We start from the raw sequence: 17,879 nt of genomic DNA, 5'->3' as shown, positions 1-17,879 counted from the left end.
AACGAAAAATTGAAAACTTCGGGAATTTTAAATCGAAAAATTGGAAAATCGAAAGGTGGAAAATTGAAAAACTGAAAAATTTAAATTTGAAAACTCGAAAAATCCAAAAACTGAAGAAACAAAAAATTTAAAAATTGAAAATTGAAAATTTCAGGTCTAACAAGCTGCGGGAGTATTATTTACGCCAGTGGTTTTCACAATCCAAAGGTTATCAGAAAACATAATTTTTTTATAATTTCAAAGAATCGGGATTTGTTGGCTTTGCAGTTCAGGGGCGAGGGAATTTCGGTGGAAATAATCTTTGACCATTTTTTTTCTTGTATTGTCAACTGCATATTATGTAGGTCTTTGGGTTTTTAATTCAGTGTTTTTTGTCGAAAAAATCTAATATTAGTAAAACGCAAAGCTTTTAGAACTACTTACTAACATTTCTGGAAATTTTCCAAGTTATCAATAGGATTTTGTTGAGCCAACTTTCTAAGATTCAATTTTCATTTTATATCTATACTTTATTATCTATTAAATATTTTATAAGATTTTCTGTATAATGTTACACTTTTATGGACACTATATCCGCATCGGTCGCCCTCCTCTCCAACCAGTAAAATGGTATAATGCTCTCGAAGGCACCTCCAGTCATAACCGAAGATCGATAATAAACACCCACTTATTCAATTTATGGCGTGCAAGTCCCGGTATTTGCATAATACGTGCATTATTCCCCTGTCAATATTGCGATAAATGTCTGAAATTTATTATTTAATCAGCCGTCCTCCTACAAGCCCAAATATTTGACATTTCTTTCTTTTTTTCAGGTGAGTGTCCGCCTTTTGTGGGGGTGTGATCGTTCCAGACGCTCTGAAGAAATGCCATCAGCTTTTAAAAACACCATGCTCCAATCTCAACAAGGTAGGAATATAAAAGCCCAAAGACGACCTTTCTGACAAGTCGTTATGGCAACGGCAGTCTCCAGGGCGTCTGTAGGCGTCCCAGGGGCGTCGCGGCGGCATCACAAGGCTTCCGTTTGAATCCGAAACACGCAATTATAGCAACAGTGTGCAACCACACGAAGGAAAGGTGTGTCCGCGTCAGGTGTCACCGCTTTTGATTCACTGAGAGAGATGTCTTGAATTATTTTATCGCAGATGTAAACGCGCCTTTCGAAGTAATCTCGACACGAGTGATGTGTGGGAAGTTGTGACGTTGCACGCTTTACTCGATATACGCACTCTCACGGGAAAGTATGTACTTATAATAAAAGCTCAGTTTCTAGTTAATACTACACTTAGTTTATTTTCGTAAGATGACGCTTCATTCGATTGGAATTGAGTAGTTGTGAAAAAAGAAACGAGGTATTTGTGTAACTACCGCGCGGGGGGGTTATTCGGCTCGCGAGAGTTTTCAGCGAGGCGTTGCCGAGTTCTAAAATCGGTCGATAGCAAATGACGTTTAACGAACGGGCTGCATATATAATTTTTTACAACATTTTTACGATAAAATAAGTGATTTGTGCTGATTTAATTGTGTTTTTACCATATTTTGTCGTTTCAATTTTTTAAATAAAGTACAAATTATTACTTTTTAAGAAATTGCTACGTGACAAAAAACTGAAAAAAAGTCATACCTGTATAATGACTTTTTGTCGTATGATTATAGGAATTGTTTCACAAGAATACGTATTTTGTACTACAACTTTGGTATTCGTCGGGTTTTAAAATAGGCCAAATGTAAGATATTCAGGTTTCCAAGGGATCTGATTGCCAAAATTATGCATCGATCATGGACGTATAGTAATAGAGCTCATTTGGAACTAGAATTTGAAATGAAATGAAAATTGTGGTGAAATTTTTCATCACGTATTTTTAAAATTTAATATCTCAATTATTCATGGAAATTTCGAAACGCGGTTTTCACCACTCTTTTCCACATACAAAGCTTCTTCGAAAAACTTATTTCCGACAAAAAATCGCCAATGTTACCCTAGTAATTTATAAGGTTGTGTAAGCTGACAACAGTGGTGAAAACTGCGTTATGAAATTTCCATCAATAATAGAGGTATTGATTTTTAAATATACGTGATGAAAAATTTCACCAAAATGCTAAAAAGAAGACGATAAGATATTAAGTTCTGAAAATATATTGAAAATCCCAAAAGCCAAAGGTGGGGGACTCGTCTTAATGTACGTGTAAAAACCTGAAGACAATTTAAAGATATGTTTACAACATCGAATTTTCGATCAAAAAAATTGTATACAGGGTGAATCACTAAGCGCACGCTTCTCGATACCTTTGATGATGGCAATACCCTCAAATTAAGGCGTAACATAGGCGTAATTTAGTTTTTTCAAATGGAACACCTTATGTTGTTACAAATTTTAAGTGACCTTTATTAGGCTTTGTAATACACAAAATTTATTTTTGAAATTTTTTGCAATGGAAGGGTTTACAAAAAGTCGCAATAGTGTTATTTTTAAAATCTGTGGATATAACATTTTGTGGAAAGGTGCGCTCTTTATTGTAGTATAAATAAAATTGTATCTTATTATACAAAGTGTTAAATTTAAATTATCAAAATTTTCAAATATCGATATTTGAGTTTTTTCAAATAGAACATTTTGAATTTTATTGATGCATGATATTCCATTTTTTTGCTCTTTTTTTAAGTATTTTTCATATTTGAAGTTGGTGAGAGAGAAAGAACAACAAATAGAGTAAGAAGCAATACGGAAATATACACGGTGTTTTATTTAAAAATCCGACGTATCTATATTTGAAAATGATCTGTCTATCTCTCCATAAAATATTGCAGCACCGATTTTAAAAATAACTTTATTGCGGTTTTTTTTTTTTGTAAACACTTGAATTGCTAAAAATGAAGAAAATTTGAACAACGTGGCAACGTCGCATCGGAATTTAAAAATAAATATAAATAGCTATAAAACCTAGGCTAATGAGAAATGTATAGGGTATTCTGTTTAAATAAATGAACTTATGCATTATGCCTCAAAAACTAAATACTCTGTATAGTTGAAAAAAAAATGTATATGTACTGCTCAAAAAACTATATAACTTCAGTCTTTTTCTTCTAGTTTTAATAATTAGTGACATATCCAAGGCCGCACACCCTGTATCATACAAGTGTTCCCTTTGGAAAATGAAAAAACATTTTACAAATTTAATCACCCGGTATAAATGAATTAAACCGGTGTTCAATTTTTTTACGTTTGTTTGTCAGGACAAGCTTTGTACAAAATTCCAAACTTCCATTTTAAATATTGTAGTGTTGAGAATTTTTCAATACAAGGTGAGTCACTAAACGCACGATCCTTAATATACCATTAATAAACAAACACAGATATTAAAAAACAGGTACATACTAAAGTCGTGCGATGTTTTGAGGAGTGTATAGTAAAATTATCTTCAAAATTTTTTTATGAGAGTACCGTGGAGACAGGGTGATGAAAAAATTACTTTTAATGTCGATGGTACGATCTTAAGAACTCCAAAAATATAAAAAAAAAATCCCTGCGCCAAACTTTTGAAAACATAAAACTTCAAATTTAAAAAAATAGTTTCGGAGTTCTGATTTGTGTATGAGTCGGATGTGTAACAGATCATTTTTTCGAGTTCTTAACAAGGTACCATCCAGCTTCTACCTTTTTTTTTTCATCACTCTGTATATTCTTACATTGTGATTGTCCAGCCACCCTCTCTTTTCTTACAGGGGATGTCATTTGCCAAAATCAACCTTCGCTTGGCAGGCACTAGCCCCGCCCACCCACCCTGCTTTTTCTTAGAGGGTATCTCATTGGCCAAAATCAGTCTTATCTTAGCAGCTACTAGCCCCCTGATTGTTATAATTATTGTCCTAAAAAAAATCAGAAAATAAGCCGGAGGTATTCACGCATTAGGTGCGTACAGTGTTGCCAATTTAACTTTTATTAAACTACGTTTTTTCGTAATCTATATCATAAACAATTTTTTTATTATTTTGTTGGGACTTCCGGAAACCCCGTACATAACGTACTGAGGAGTTAATCCGCCATTTTCCAGACACTCGGTATACATTTCAAACTATAGTAGAACGTCGATTATCTGGAATCTTGATAATGGCAAAGTTGGTGATTTTCAACAGGAAAAACATATACATCGTGCTATTTTTGTATTAGTTAACGAAAAATCACAATACAATTATCACAGAAACTACAACCAAGACTATAAAAAAAAAGAACAAACAAGAACAAATTATGTTAGATATGCAGTAACATATGTACGGTAGAATTCTATCAATTTTGGCAAGGTGTTGTAAATACAGTATGTTCCACATGTATCGTTTTCGCCCGTAAGTGCGAGCATTCTTTACCTGGGAAATACAGTGTGTTGGAAGAAGACAAAAACCGAAACAAACCAGATATCGCAATTAGTATAATTTTACAACAACTTGCCAAAATTAAAAGAATTGTACTGCATAGTACTTGATTTGTGTAGACTCATAAAATATTCGGCAGAGACGTAATCGGAAATTTTTCTTTGGGCAAAACTTGATATTGTCTTCTGAGCGACTGAATCACGTATTCTCTTTAATAAGAAAAGTTGAGTGAGATTGCTTTTTGCTTGTTTTACTCATACAATTGGAGCAAGCTTTCTGCTGCAGTAAAGACTCCGAGATTTCTTTTTTTTTGCCATTCATGATAACTGAGGTTCCGGAAGGCCGACTTCCGGGTAATAGAGGTTCTACTGTAATTCTAAATTATAGCCCTAAATGAGTTCTACAAGACTGGGGCAGAGATTTTTTAAATAATTCACAGGGATTGAGTATTAGACCGTTGGGGCCCTTATTAGTCAACGTGTAATGTATTGAAACCTTTGAAATGGTGTGAATTTTCTAAATCATCTAACATTTTAACGTTAAGGTGTTCTTATAATTCAATGATTTTCGGAAATTTTCGATTTTGGAAAAATAGCATACAGTATCGTTTTTCTGCCATTTTTGCATGAACAATGCCACCTGAATTTTATTTGGCTAATTAATAACAGCGTGACAAGAATTGTCATAAAGCGGTCACGCACATGTTATAAAAAGGGAGGGGTTAATCGTTAAATTCACTTTGAAATTTGTGCCAATTTTATTCCCGATCCTTATGTCAGTGGGAGTGATGTATAAAGTTTGAAACGTGCCTTCATCACAGATATTAATATAATATACACGTATTTCCCTTTGCGAAACATGTGTGACATGAATTTTAAACACTTACGCACAATGGAAATTGATTTTTTGTTGGTGTAGGTGCCAGAAACTAAGATAATGGAGAAAACAGAACGCGTCGCAGGAAATAAAGGGATGTTAAGTAATAATTTGTGAAACTCGTACAAGTAGAGACATTATTTGTTCAGTTGCTCACTTTGGAGGGGAAATTATCGCTGCTGCATGTTTGTTCAATACATAGCTACCATTTCTCAGCTCGATATAATACCTTTTTATCCATAGTATGTGTTTAAACACGTCATAACTGCATCGAAGGCGAAAAAATCCACCACGTGATAAATGGCGGCTTGTGTGAAACTCGCCATAACCTATAAACAACGTTGATGGTAAATAATAAAAGTTAGAGAAACGCCTATAAAAGATGACACTAGAAAAGAGAGAATGGTACTTACTTCACCTTCGGAACGACTCTGTGTATGTTGCAATCCAGCGCACTATTAAAGATCGCAACAATAAAAACTGAAGCTACGGTTGTGCTGTTTTAATAAACCCATAAAGGTAAATGAAGTAACCATTCCAGAAATGCAGTCCCACGCATTTTGGTTCGCTCGATGGAGCTTTATAGCCGTTGCAAAATTACATTGACTACATTTGTAAAACAAGAGGGTTAATATAAAAATTTGTGGAGTTTACGCCTCTGCTTAAAGCAGCAAGGCCTCTATAAACTATTGCTTTACGAGTGTTCACTGGGAATAAATCTCGTATTTTGTGTGCCGTACGGTCTTCCACAAACCTTTACGGGATAGCTAATTGATCAACGTCTGTTCTGACAGTTTTGAATTTTATTCTGTCTGACTTAAGTTAGTCATTTTTTTTTTCAAGTCAGGTTTTCGATATAAATAGTCAGCTTAAGTATTTTATTGTTTCTTTGTCAAAAGCAGATTTAGTGCAGAGCACCTCTGGGGAGATAACTGCAATCTAAGAGACGAAGGCTCCATCAAAGGAATTCAGAAATTAAACATTTCTCAGCTCAAGTATACAAAAGATCCACGATTAAGTTTTACGACTGCTCAGGCGCAGCCGGATAAGAGTGTCAATAAAATTCAGTAGGAAGCCGGGTAATTTCCCCAAAATTTGAAGCGATTGTGCAATTGTGTATTTACTGCCAGTTTTAGTTTATAATCCGCACAGGAAGAAGAAAGAAATAAAATTGATGGCGGAAAGAGAATCATCTCGGCAGACGTGAAATAGGATATAAAAAGCTTTTATACTTTTACTGCGAACTCCGTTATATCCTTTGCATAAATTAGTAGACCTGACTCAAAAGAACAATTGTTTAGGGTTTTGATACCTGAATCCGCACCGACAGCTTTGAAGGGTTAAAGGGAATATTAAACAGAGGGGAAAATTTGTTTCTTTTGAACCACCTGTATAAAATTCATTGTAAAAAGAGGGAGCTGATAAAGCAGAAAAGCCCACGCCTTCATATCCAGAAAGCTGACGGGAGCTTTTTAATGCAACTGAATAACACACTGACACGCAAAGGACGGGGCCATAAAAAAATTATTAGCATGTACGGGGTGTCTAAAAAGCGTAGCGTGGTAGAGGATTTTATGGTATTATTATTTCTTTGTCGGGGCAATAATTACATATCTCGCATCCTGTCAGTCCAAACAGTGATGATTAAATTACCTATAAAAATCAAAGTAACCAACAGACCAAGCAACAGTTTAACACAGGAAATGTAATATTTGCTATAGTGCGGCTATTGCACTAGAACCTACTTTGTTCTTTAAATTGTTCATCAGAACTCACATAAACCGGATGTTCTAAGAACAAATTAAAAACATTTTGGTGGATGCGACGGCGTATTGCGTCTAATCTTAAAAATTCTGAACGTCAAATTCATACTAATTGAATTCCTTCAGTTTATTATGATTATTGTTATTATTATTAAGACTCACCATTGACCCGGAAACGACTGACATTCAGGCAAGACTTGAACAAATATTTAAAACAAATTAAACTTTGAGATTTTTATGTGTTCTCTCGTCGTATTAAGCTAATTTCGGTGCCCTACGACAAAGATAATTTATAATCGTGTCATCTTTTAGTGCAGACGTAACTAGTTATTTTGATCCCTCGGTGTAATAAACGTATATTCAACAATCCCGTGTAAGCAGGGAGGGATTCTGCAGTTCTTTATCTCCGCTCTGTATAAAATTTCTATTTATGGAAGGCTATGTCATAAGTCTGTGTTCTTTTTATAACAAGCTCCCGTTTTCGGTCATTTATTCCAACAGGCCGGAAGAGCGAGTTCCTAAGGGACACACTGGGATTCTGATTCCACGGCACGCCACCACGAATGGATTATTCCCGAAAAATATATTTTCGAGCAGGAAGAGTGGAGTTAGTATTCTCGACGTTTCCGTTTCGTTTTCCCAGCGCTCTTTCGTGCGGGCCGTTTTGATCCAGGAACAAAGTTGAGTAAGCACTCGAACCAAATTCAAAGTAAATTGCATCCAGTTTTGCGCCGTATGAATTATGCATCTGGGCGGCGCAGGTCCGTCTTTTTCAGGAAACGCTGAAATTCGAAAACCAATTAAGCGATTAGTTATGACGCGATTAAAATCTGCGCTCGGCTGATATTTTAATTGAGCTGTAAAGCTGTTTCTGGTGCATTTCTCTGTTCTTTGCGCGCTGTCAAACCGCGTATTGTTGCATAAATTACCGACGTAATTAATATCAATTAATGCTTGTTTAAGGCGGTCGCTTCAAGAGTTTCGCAAACTAACTTATTACACACGTCGGGCGATAAATATGCGGGGTAATTCATGCGAGTTTTTATGAGGATTAAACACAAATTTTACTGTTACATAAACCGATACCGATAAAACGGTCGTGCGGTTTTTGCAACTTATTGCTGACATTTTTAATAATTATGTCTTCATTTACATTAAAGGCTGCTAATATTTTTACGGGTTTCGTGGGGCCGGAGGCTTCACGAACATCATGAGAGCAAACGGCAGACTCGTCCTCGGTCATGCGAAATCTTTGTTAACTGCTTGCCGCTGGAACAGAGACCTTTACATAAATCAACATTCCACTATCTCAAATTAAATCAAATTTTCATCGGCCTAAGGGCAGTGTGTGTAAATGGAATAGACACACTGATACAAAGCAGTAGTAGATTCAAAGCCAAAACACGGGCAGTAATTCCTAATTCCACTAAAGCAGAGATAACCGAAATTGTTAAGTTATGGCTATGAGGGAAATGGAATATTGGTTTGTTGAAATTAGAGAAAATCTGTTTGAAACAGGGATTTCAGACTTTGGTCGATGTTGATATTAAATACGTCAAATTTTAAATAAAAGCTTGTTGGTTGTAAAATTCAATGGCCGTGAGGTGCGAAAGTGGGGATAGCACGTCGACCGGCGCAGCGAATCTTCACCAATTTACCTATTCTCGCGTGTTAGCTAACCCTTTGAGTCCAAAAGTACGTTCCATTAAAAAATATTTACGAAAAAAATATCACATAACATGATAGTAGGAACAAAATAAAGTAAAAATTCCATTGTCACTAAGCATGTTTAAGATAAAGATTTTTTTAATCATTATTTTGCTTGCTATCAAATGATTTCATGTTAATGAAGTGATCCATATATAGAACTCATTCGTCTTTATTTGTAAACTAAATTCGATTAACATAGGTGCATAAATAAAAAAGTTATTCGAGCTATCCCTTTCAGCTAACTCATCCTATGCAACTCAAAAATAGGGATTGATGAAGGTCAAGGTTCGGACTAAATTGCGCTAATTTACGCAATCTGCGTCTTCTCGTTACAGGTGGAAGGGAATTGCGGCTCTCTAAGTGATCCACGCGTGTTCGAAAAAATTGGGCCACTCGGCATAATCGCGGCAGTAACCGTAAGTGCAATTCGTCAGCCCTGTAATCCTGTCGGTTCGGGTGGTGAGGAATTGTGGCTATTTGTGTGATCCGCTCGTCGTAGAACGAGTTGTGTCACACTATAAATGTCAAACATGTTGTCCACTTATTTGAGTTATATTTTTGTAAAAATTATCCATTTTTTTTTTTATAAATGATCAATCCTCTTCAAATCGGCTTATAAAAATCGTGTACTTAAAAGTTTGGGAAGGTAAATGATTACATTACACATGATTCGATACACGCCTTTTGGCCCCAAACGTAAAAACACAGATGATAATAGCATTGACACCCAGAAAGACCTGAATCAGCGATAAACTCAAATTGTGGAAGTTTTTGTAGGTGTTTTTACTCCTTATCATGCGGTTTACACGGTTTACGGTTTTGGCAACGGGCTCTTAAGTACCCCAGAAGAACCTGATGTTTATGTAATAGTTTAGAACGTCTGAAAACTGGGTGGTCCCATCCCACTTCTCATTTTTTCTCTGCAATTTTGTGGTCTGGTACTGCGACCTATAAAACGGACACGCAGGGTTCTGGGAACTTAATAATTCAACTCTTCTTAAAACCACACATGTGATGCAAATTAATTACTCAATTAAGTACGATCCGGGATGGTACCACAAATTTGAAATAGCAAAGTTCTAACTGCTTTAGTTTCGCAAGTACCGATGAACCCAATTCAAAATTTTGAAACGGTTTGAAAGCAAAGTTCAAAGGGTTGGTGAAAAAATGACCACATATTTTTTATGCGTTTTTTATGCCATTATATAGAAATGTAAATTGTGTTTGTTTATGATAGCGTTACCCTTTTTAACGCTATGATGTCAAACGAAAATTAGATAGAAAATCATAAACGCCCTCGCATGTGAGAATAATTTTGTGCGTTTAATAGCCCTGATAGGAACTATCAGCTATCTATTTATCATGGTCGGCTGATTTTGTGTTTAATCCAGACGCAATAAATAATGGGAAAATCGCCCATCAGATTTATTATCTTCCTATCTAGAGCTAATTTCCATTCGTGTTACAATTAAATCAGCCAACCAATTACAACCAAATGCACTTTCTGCTTATCGTCAGTGATATTCAGCTCCGGAAGAGAAGTTTCCGACACTCACGTTTCGAATCAACTGTAAAAAAATCGCCAAGGCCGCTGATTCCATTGTATCATTTTCGTAATAAAACCTCAGGAACGTAATACCGAAAGTGATTAAATCCCGCGCTCATCTGTCTAAGGTCAGCAAGGTCATCCAATCAGCGTAATTATCTGCATGTACTGCTGACCTCACCGACAACAAGCAGCTCAAACGACAAGATTTTAGTTGATTATCAATCGCTGCAGATGTCGCCATTTCTCTCTGTACGCGGTAATTATAGCTCGTACGTGCCTACGCGTTTCCCCTGCATTTTTAATTAACTTTAGCCCATAAACCTCCCTTCAGGGCTTGCAGGGAAATGGTCGTTTAATTATACCCAAACAATATTAGCAATTGACTTGGATCTCGACTGGATGAGGGTCACGTGTCTGTGTTGTGTTCACACGGGTCTTGGCGGCGCGGGGGTGGTCGCATAAATATAGAGATGCTGATCTGCACAAGTTGATATCTGCCACCCTCGTTGCCTTGTTTGTTATGGTACGGAACTCTTTGTACTCCGCACGATTATACCGGCTAAATTATTATACATGATGGTGCTCTTTGTGTACTCGTGATGGAGTATGCTCCCAGGATCCGTGTAGGTGTATAAATGCAAATTGGATATTTCTCAGTAATATGGTATCGTGGATTGTGAATGCGGCGATTGTGATGATGGTAATACACTATTGACTATTAAACTTTGATTAACCTGGGGTTGAGGTTGTGGAATCGTTTAGATAGATAAATGCGCCTGACAACCTTGCAAGAATAATACACTTCTAGTGACTTGATCTTCTTAGCCAATAAAGAAGAAATCAGAGATTACTTAAAGTGTGTAATTAGTAGATTACGTGTTGAAAGGTGCAATTAATTATTATTATCAGTCAAATGTGACTTTCGTTTGAGTCGCTGCATACACCAATGATTAACAACTTTAATTAAAAAAAAAGAAAAATCACGAGTCGAACAGGATTGTAACTTGTAGTTGGTAGTCTTGCTTTGGTGTCACGTGTTTTGAGGTTAGAATTGATACCATGCTTCCAAGCTATTTGCACTGTTTGATTCTCAAATTTTCCATTTATCATTGTTACAAGAAGATCAATTTAAATATAGGTTATGACCTCGAAACATCAACTTCGTTAATGGAGATGGGAATGTAATTTGTATTATAAATTGTCAACATCATCCATCTCGGCGCCGAAATATTTCAAATGTCAAGTGAATCTAATGAACAAGAGGAAGTGGAAAGCTGGAAATTTTACTTCATACAAATTGTTAACAGCTGTGTAACTAGCATATTCAGACACGAATTAGGTTTCATCAGTTACGTGTACCGAACGGTATCAAAGTCTACATTTTCCTCGTCCTAGGTTTGAGACCTAGTTCAAGAAGAAATCGCAAAAACTATATTTGGTAATACTTTATCCACTGAGTCTCGCCTTTCTGGAACTTTGAACTTAGAATTAATATTCAAAAGTTCCGCATTATCTGTTTCCAGTTAAAGTTATGGCTATGTTATTTTTTCGACAACTGACATTCCTGCAAATTTTCTAAAACTACTTAGTTTTTGTTTTTCTTATGACACATTCTAATTATGTAGATGGTAAATTGTCAACCAAAGTATGGTGACGTCCCGTCAAAATTTTTCGTTGTAAATAGGATTTCCATTTTATAAAATAACAAACTCTTGTAGTTTTGGTTTATGAATCCACCTTGAGGTTTTCCCCGAGGCTTCTAAATTTTCGCAAAAAAAAAATGAACAATATCGCACAAGGATATTCGATAGCGCAGCGATTCTCTCATGGATTTTTTTTTAAGTTATATACGGGGTGAGCAAATCAGCAAAGTTGTACGGTTCTTTGTGTCAGAGTGTTTGTTGTTTTTAAGACGTAACATAAGTTTTCTTAAAATGAAACACCCTATATATTTTCGTATATTTTGATTGACCTCTTCTTAGGCTTTTTAGTTTACTTTTGAAATTTCTATACAACGTTGCCACGTAACTCCAATTTTCTTCAAATTTTTCGCAATGGAATTGTTCACAAAAAGTCGCAATAAGGTTATTTTTAAAGTCTGTCTTAACAATCAATTGTGAAAGGATAAATAAAGGTACGCGCTCTGTTGTATCAACTAAAACAAATTTTAATGCACAGAGTGTTTAGAAAAAACTTAAAACATTACAATTTTCAAATATCGATATTTCAGATTTTTTGAAATGGAACACCTGTATTTTATCACTGCATCTTACTGTATTTTTTGCCCTCATTCCTCTAATGTGTCGATGTGTCTCTTAAAATATAAAAAATCGTAGTAACAATATAGAAAATATTCATCAAAAAAGAAATTATATGAAAATTGTAGTAATTAAAAGATTTTTTATAAATATTCTGTATACGAAAATTTAATTTAATTTGTACCACAACACAGCGCGCACCTTTCTTTATCTGTCCACAAAGTGTTGTTACACAGATTTAAAAATAATCGTATAGTGATTTTTTCTGTGGACCCTTCCATTAGAAAAAAATTTCAAGAATATTGGATTAACGTGTATATAGGGTATTTATTTTAAAAAACTAAGTTATGTGTTCCACCTAAAGAATCGGACACTGTAAAGTTAAAAATAATTTTAGAGTATAGTCCTCAAAAAACCGTACAACTTTTTTCTTTAACTTTTTACTAATTCTAAAAATTGATAGAATATCGAGCAACGAGCGCTTAGTGACCCACTCTGTAAATATTTTTTACTTCCTGAGTATAAAGGAACTATTACAATGGGGTCCATGTGAGAAATAGCTATTTTCAGGTTTTTTCGACGTTCCATAACCCCAGGAAAAAATAGGTCTCCCGTTTCTGTTTGTTTATCGCCTGTGCCGATTGTTATTAGGCAGAAAATCTCCGAAACTACTCGATCGATTGTTGTCAAATTTAATATGAAATGCTAACCAAAGATAGTATAAATCATCTCCAGCAACAATTTGATGACGTGACCTCAAAATTTTGCATGATAAATGATATTTAAATCTTATAAAATAATATTCTCCTGCACTTGTGGTTAATGAATGTTATCCTCCTATAATAAGAACGCAATGGATCGACCATACAACTTAGTTGGTTAGAACATTGTACTATAACAACCAATATTTATATTTTGCCCATTTTTTCTTAATATACGTTATCTTTTTATAACAAAATACTCAAAACGTGTTTAAAATGGTAAATTTTTGTAGAGAAATATCGATTTTGAAATTCCTCCCTCTACTCTGATAAAGAATGAAAAATCCATCACAATTGAAATCGGGGCGGCTATAGGTGAGGCTTAATCTTTGGTTTTCTTTTTTACTTAATATATATTTATAGATTTCTTTAATCAACACAAATGGTAATTCCTTGTAGAAAAATAAGGATTTTGCAATTAAATTCCGCCCCCGACTCACGAGGATTTAAAAAAAAGTCGTCACATTTGAGATAGGGTGGGTGGGCGGGGCTTATATTTTATCTTTTTTCTCGTATATGTATACATTCAGATGTTCTTAAATTTTCTCCAAACAGCAATCATAAGTAAATTTTATTGCCCCCTAATAAAAAAAATGTTGAAATTGTTAAAATTTTTCAGAAGTTGTATTATGGTTTCAAAGACTAATGTTTTTGCGAAAATAGATACAATTGTTTTGTAGTTAAATTAACAGTAGTTAGTTTATCAATTTAAGGAGAATAAAACATCGGTAGATGTTTTTAAGGTCGAGTATTTACGTAAATATATATTTTTTGTATTTAGTAATTTTTGTGTCAAAGTTCTACACTTCTTTCTTTTAGAATTTTAAATGAATTTCTTTTAAAATATAACTCGTCTAAAAGACCATTTCACCCGTCCTAGAATCTTTACATATTCCAAACCTGAGGTTTTTACTGAATCTGTTCCACAAAATGGTGACACACTGCACATGAAATACCTACAGTACGGCTGCACTTCACCAACAAATGGATGAAATGAGAACACAATTTCAGATCAAAGCGTTCAATCGTATTAGGCACATGAGCATTTCATCCCGAATTAATGAGTTATTGTATTGGTAAATAATGGCCAACTGCCCGTAGAGATATTTCCGATTTATCTCGTGCATTCACTGAGCTGATCACAAACGATAAATTTTGGACATGGGGCTTTTGTTAGCTTGACAATTAATATAAAATTTTATCAGATTAAGCGAAATTACGGTGTAAGCTTGGTGTAGAAGAAGCTTTTGTTCTTAAATCGAGTGAAAAAACCTAGTCGAATTTATAGTTTGGTTAATTATTGCGAAAGAAGCTGATATCTTGAGTTTTGGCAATAAATTCGAATTGCATCAAAACCTCTCAAGCCTATAATTCCACTTGAATCCATACCGCTACTAATTTTCAACTTATTGATTGAAAACTGAGTAGCTTGCCATAAACTTCACGATTATTGACTATAACTAAGCTCAATAGAACTCCCAGATAACAAGTTACCTCGTAAATTATGGTCGGCATTTTGATTGGTTAATTAAACTATGACTACCAGTATTCATGCTCAGCACTGTTAAAATGAACATTTCACGGTTAATCCCTTCAGGACAAAAGGATCAAATGGAATTCAGGTTCCAAAGAACGATGTGGATTTTTTTTGTAATATTAAATCTATTAGAGGATAACCTTAAACACAATATAACTATTACATTTCTCTGACCTTTCGCGAACCATTCAAGAAACTACAACTCATTTCTTTTTTAGCAGAGAATAGTAGATCAATCAACCGCCGCTTGATAACCTTATTATTCGTCGAGAAACATCAAGATGTCCTTCACAGGTTTGTAAAGGTTGCTCACAGATTCTTCATTGCAATATAAATTCTACTAGGAAACCAGCTGATTCTACTAAATTAATAGAAAAACCCCAACAAATTATTCTTCCTTTGATAAATGGAATTTCTTGCGAAAAAACTTGCAGGGGCGGAAACGCTGCCGCCACCCCGCTTTATTCTCTCACAAAAAACTTAAAAGCAGGTAATCGCTGCCCCACTTCTTTTATATCTTAATGCAGAGGAGGTTACAGGGGTGAACGCGCCGGTAGTGATTTGGCCCGAATAAGGGCCGTAATGGTCGTGGCATGATCCGCGGTGGTAAATTTTCATCAGGCTAGGGAGAGCCATTTGGAATTGTATGCAGGTGTGGACTAGTGAAGAATTGATGTTGACATGGCGTGCTTTCACGATATGGGTCACATGCAAGCAATCGGGCAATGATATCAATCAAACGTTTGCCATTAATTAAGTTCGTATGTGGAGTCCATCGGGCATGCTGCAAAAGCAACGAGATCCAATCGAAGCCTATTTGGAAAACTGCAACGCGGCCTGCTCAGGTCAACCGTGAAAATACCATTCATGCGATGAGAAGGAAACAAAATGCATTCGCGAACGTGAGATTTGAATATTTTATTTCTCGGCGTTTGAATGATTTTGAGTCGGTTGAGTGCGTGGCAATGAAATGGGGTTTGTTCAACTTGTTATCGGGTTTTGTAAAATTATGTGCCGGTGGGAATTGATGCTAAAGATATGTTGTGGATTGGTTAAAGTAAAACTTAAGGGATATTTTTTTTTTTACTTTTCATTATTTATTTTGGCGTAGCTCTGGCTGTGAAAAGGCAAACATTGGTCTACGTGAATCTCTGGGGACCACGGTCATAAATTCATGATGAAATAATTTACAACCCTATTTACAGAATTTTTGTTTCCACCCGTGTTACATTCGCCAAATGCACTATAACCTGCAAGTTTTCTTTTCACCTCTCGTCTTGTATAGTTATTTTTCTGCGGAACCGTGTTAATACAAAAATTAATGGATAAATCGGTCAAATCTAAAAAACGGGGCCAGAACCAAATCTGGCTCTGACCGATTTAGTCATTAGACGCAAAGATTCTGTGTAAATACATTTTATTAGTTTGACGTTTTCCACCATTACATTTTGTGAGAAAATTTTCCATACAATGCACATTTTGCCGAAAAAAAGTATGGTTAACATTATCTTATGCACTTCTATTTTAAATCGAAAGTACCTCCGTTCTTGTGTAACAACTATCAATTTTAGATTGAGCTAAAATTTTGGAAAAAAAAAACTATATTGATCCTTGGAAAATATTAATTTGTTTGTTTTCAATTTTTACTATTTATTTTGGAAACTATTCAGATTTAAGTACATATAAAGTTCACTCGATCTACTTATTACTAAACATTGCTGGAACTTATCATTTCAAACTAAATATTGCTGTTCCATCTTAACATCTGATGTAGATTTATCAACTAGGATCTACACCATCTGAAAAAAAAATGCTACAGTTCTTGTGCAATTAATTAAGAGTCTGTAAAACTTGTTAAAATAACGTTACTTTTGGTTGAGACTGACTCGTTCCCGAAGGTGGCCTCTAAACCCACACATAAACTTCTAGATGTTTTGCGATCGAGGTCTTTCTGGAATACCCATCGCGAGTTCCACTTCAAGGCTTTTCTTTAGTGAACGCCGCCCGACCGCCTTCACCTACGATGAGTCATCTATCATCGCCGTACACATACTAGAATCCATACGCGTCGTACCCGGGCGGCATATGGGTTTCTTTCGTAACAATATGACCGAGAAAAAGTCCTCTAGTAAATTATGAAATTTATTTTTGAAATAATGATTTTGACACTGCAGTTATTTCACTGTAATTAATTTTTGGTGACATCATTAAATTGTTGGTGGGACAGTAGACAAATTTCGGTTAGTGTTTTACCGTCTACATGAAATTTCTAAAATACAAATAAAACAATCTGTCCTATAGTTTCGGAGATTATGTGTATAAAATCGACACACGACAGACAGGTGGACAGACGGAAATGGGAACCTACTTTTCTTAATTTAGGAGTTGAGAACATGATAGTAGCTGCTCTCCAGATCATTACAAAAAATTACACTGTATTTTGTTGGAAACGTTTTATTCTATTCAATGTTCAATTTATTTTGTTGTAAACTGCATCAAAAAGACCGTAATATGCCATATATTCTTGTCATTTGGAAAGAAATTAAAAAAAAAAATGGTCGAAGGTTATTTCGACAGAACATCCCTCATTCTTGAACTTCAACCCAACAAATCCCATTTTATTGAAAAATATAAAATGTGATTTTACAGTTTTTGTTTTGCACTAACCTCTATAAAGTAAAAACCGCTGGCGTAAATAACACCCTTGGAATTTGCCGGGGCGCAGATTTCAAGAGAGCGCGGTCCGCACAGGTGCGGAGAGGTGGAAATACATATATTTAAAGTATATAAATAACGGAAAATTGTAGATATTCTCAATTTCTGAGCACATAATTGACTTTGACTTATCTTTATGTCGAAAGAATTCGATTACAAGGATTACTGTGTCAGAAATTAAAAGAAAATGAAATTTGTATGATTTTGATCTCCTAAACCTAACGACGACTAATTCATTAATCAAGTACACTCCGTTTTTTCCCAAAAACGTGGATGTCTAGGGTGAACACCCATAAATTGAAACACCATTTATTCGGCAAAATTTATACAATGCCTAGGTT

The sequence above is a fragment of the Zophobas morio genome, unplaced genomic scaffold, assembly GCF_036711695.1.
Source record: "Zophobas morio isolate AGI-343-1 ecotype UQ-CSIRO unplaced genomic scaffold, CSIRO_AGI_Zmor_V1 ptg000024l, whole genome shotgun sequence".
Taxonomy (NCBI): domain Eukaryota; kingdom Metazoa; phylum Arthropoda; class Insecta; order Coleoptera; family Tenebrionidae; genus Zophobas; species Zophobas morio.
Note: the sequence above shows the minus strand (reverse complement) of the source record.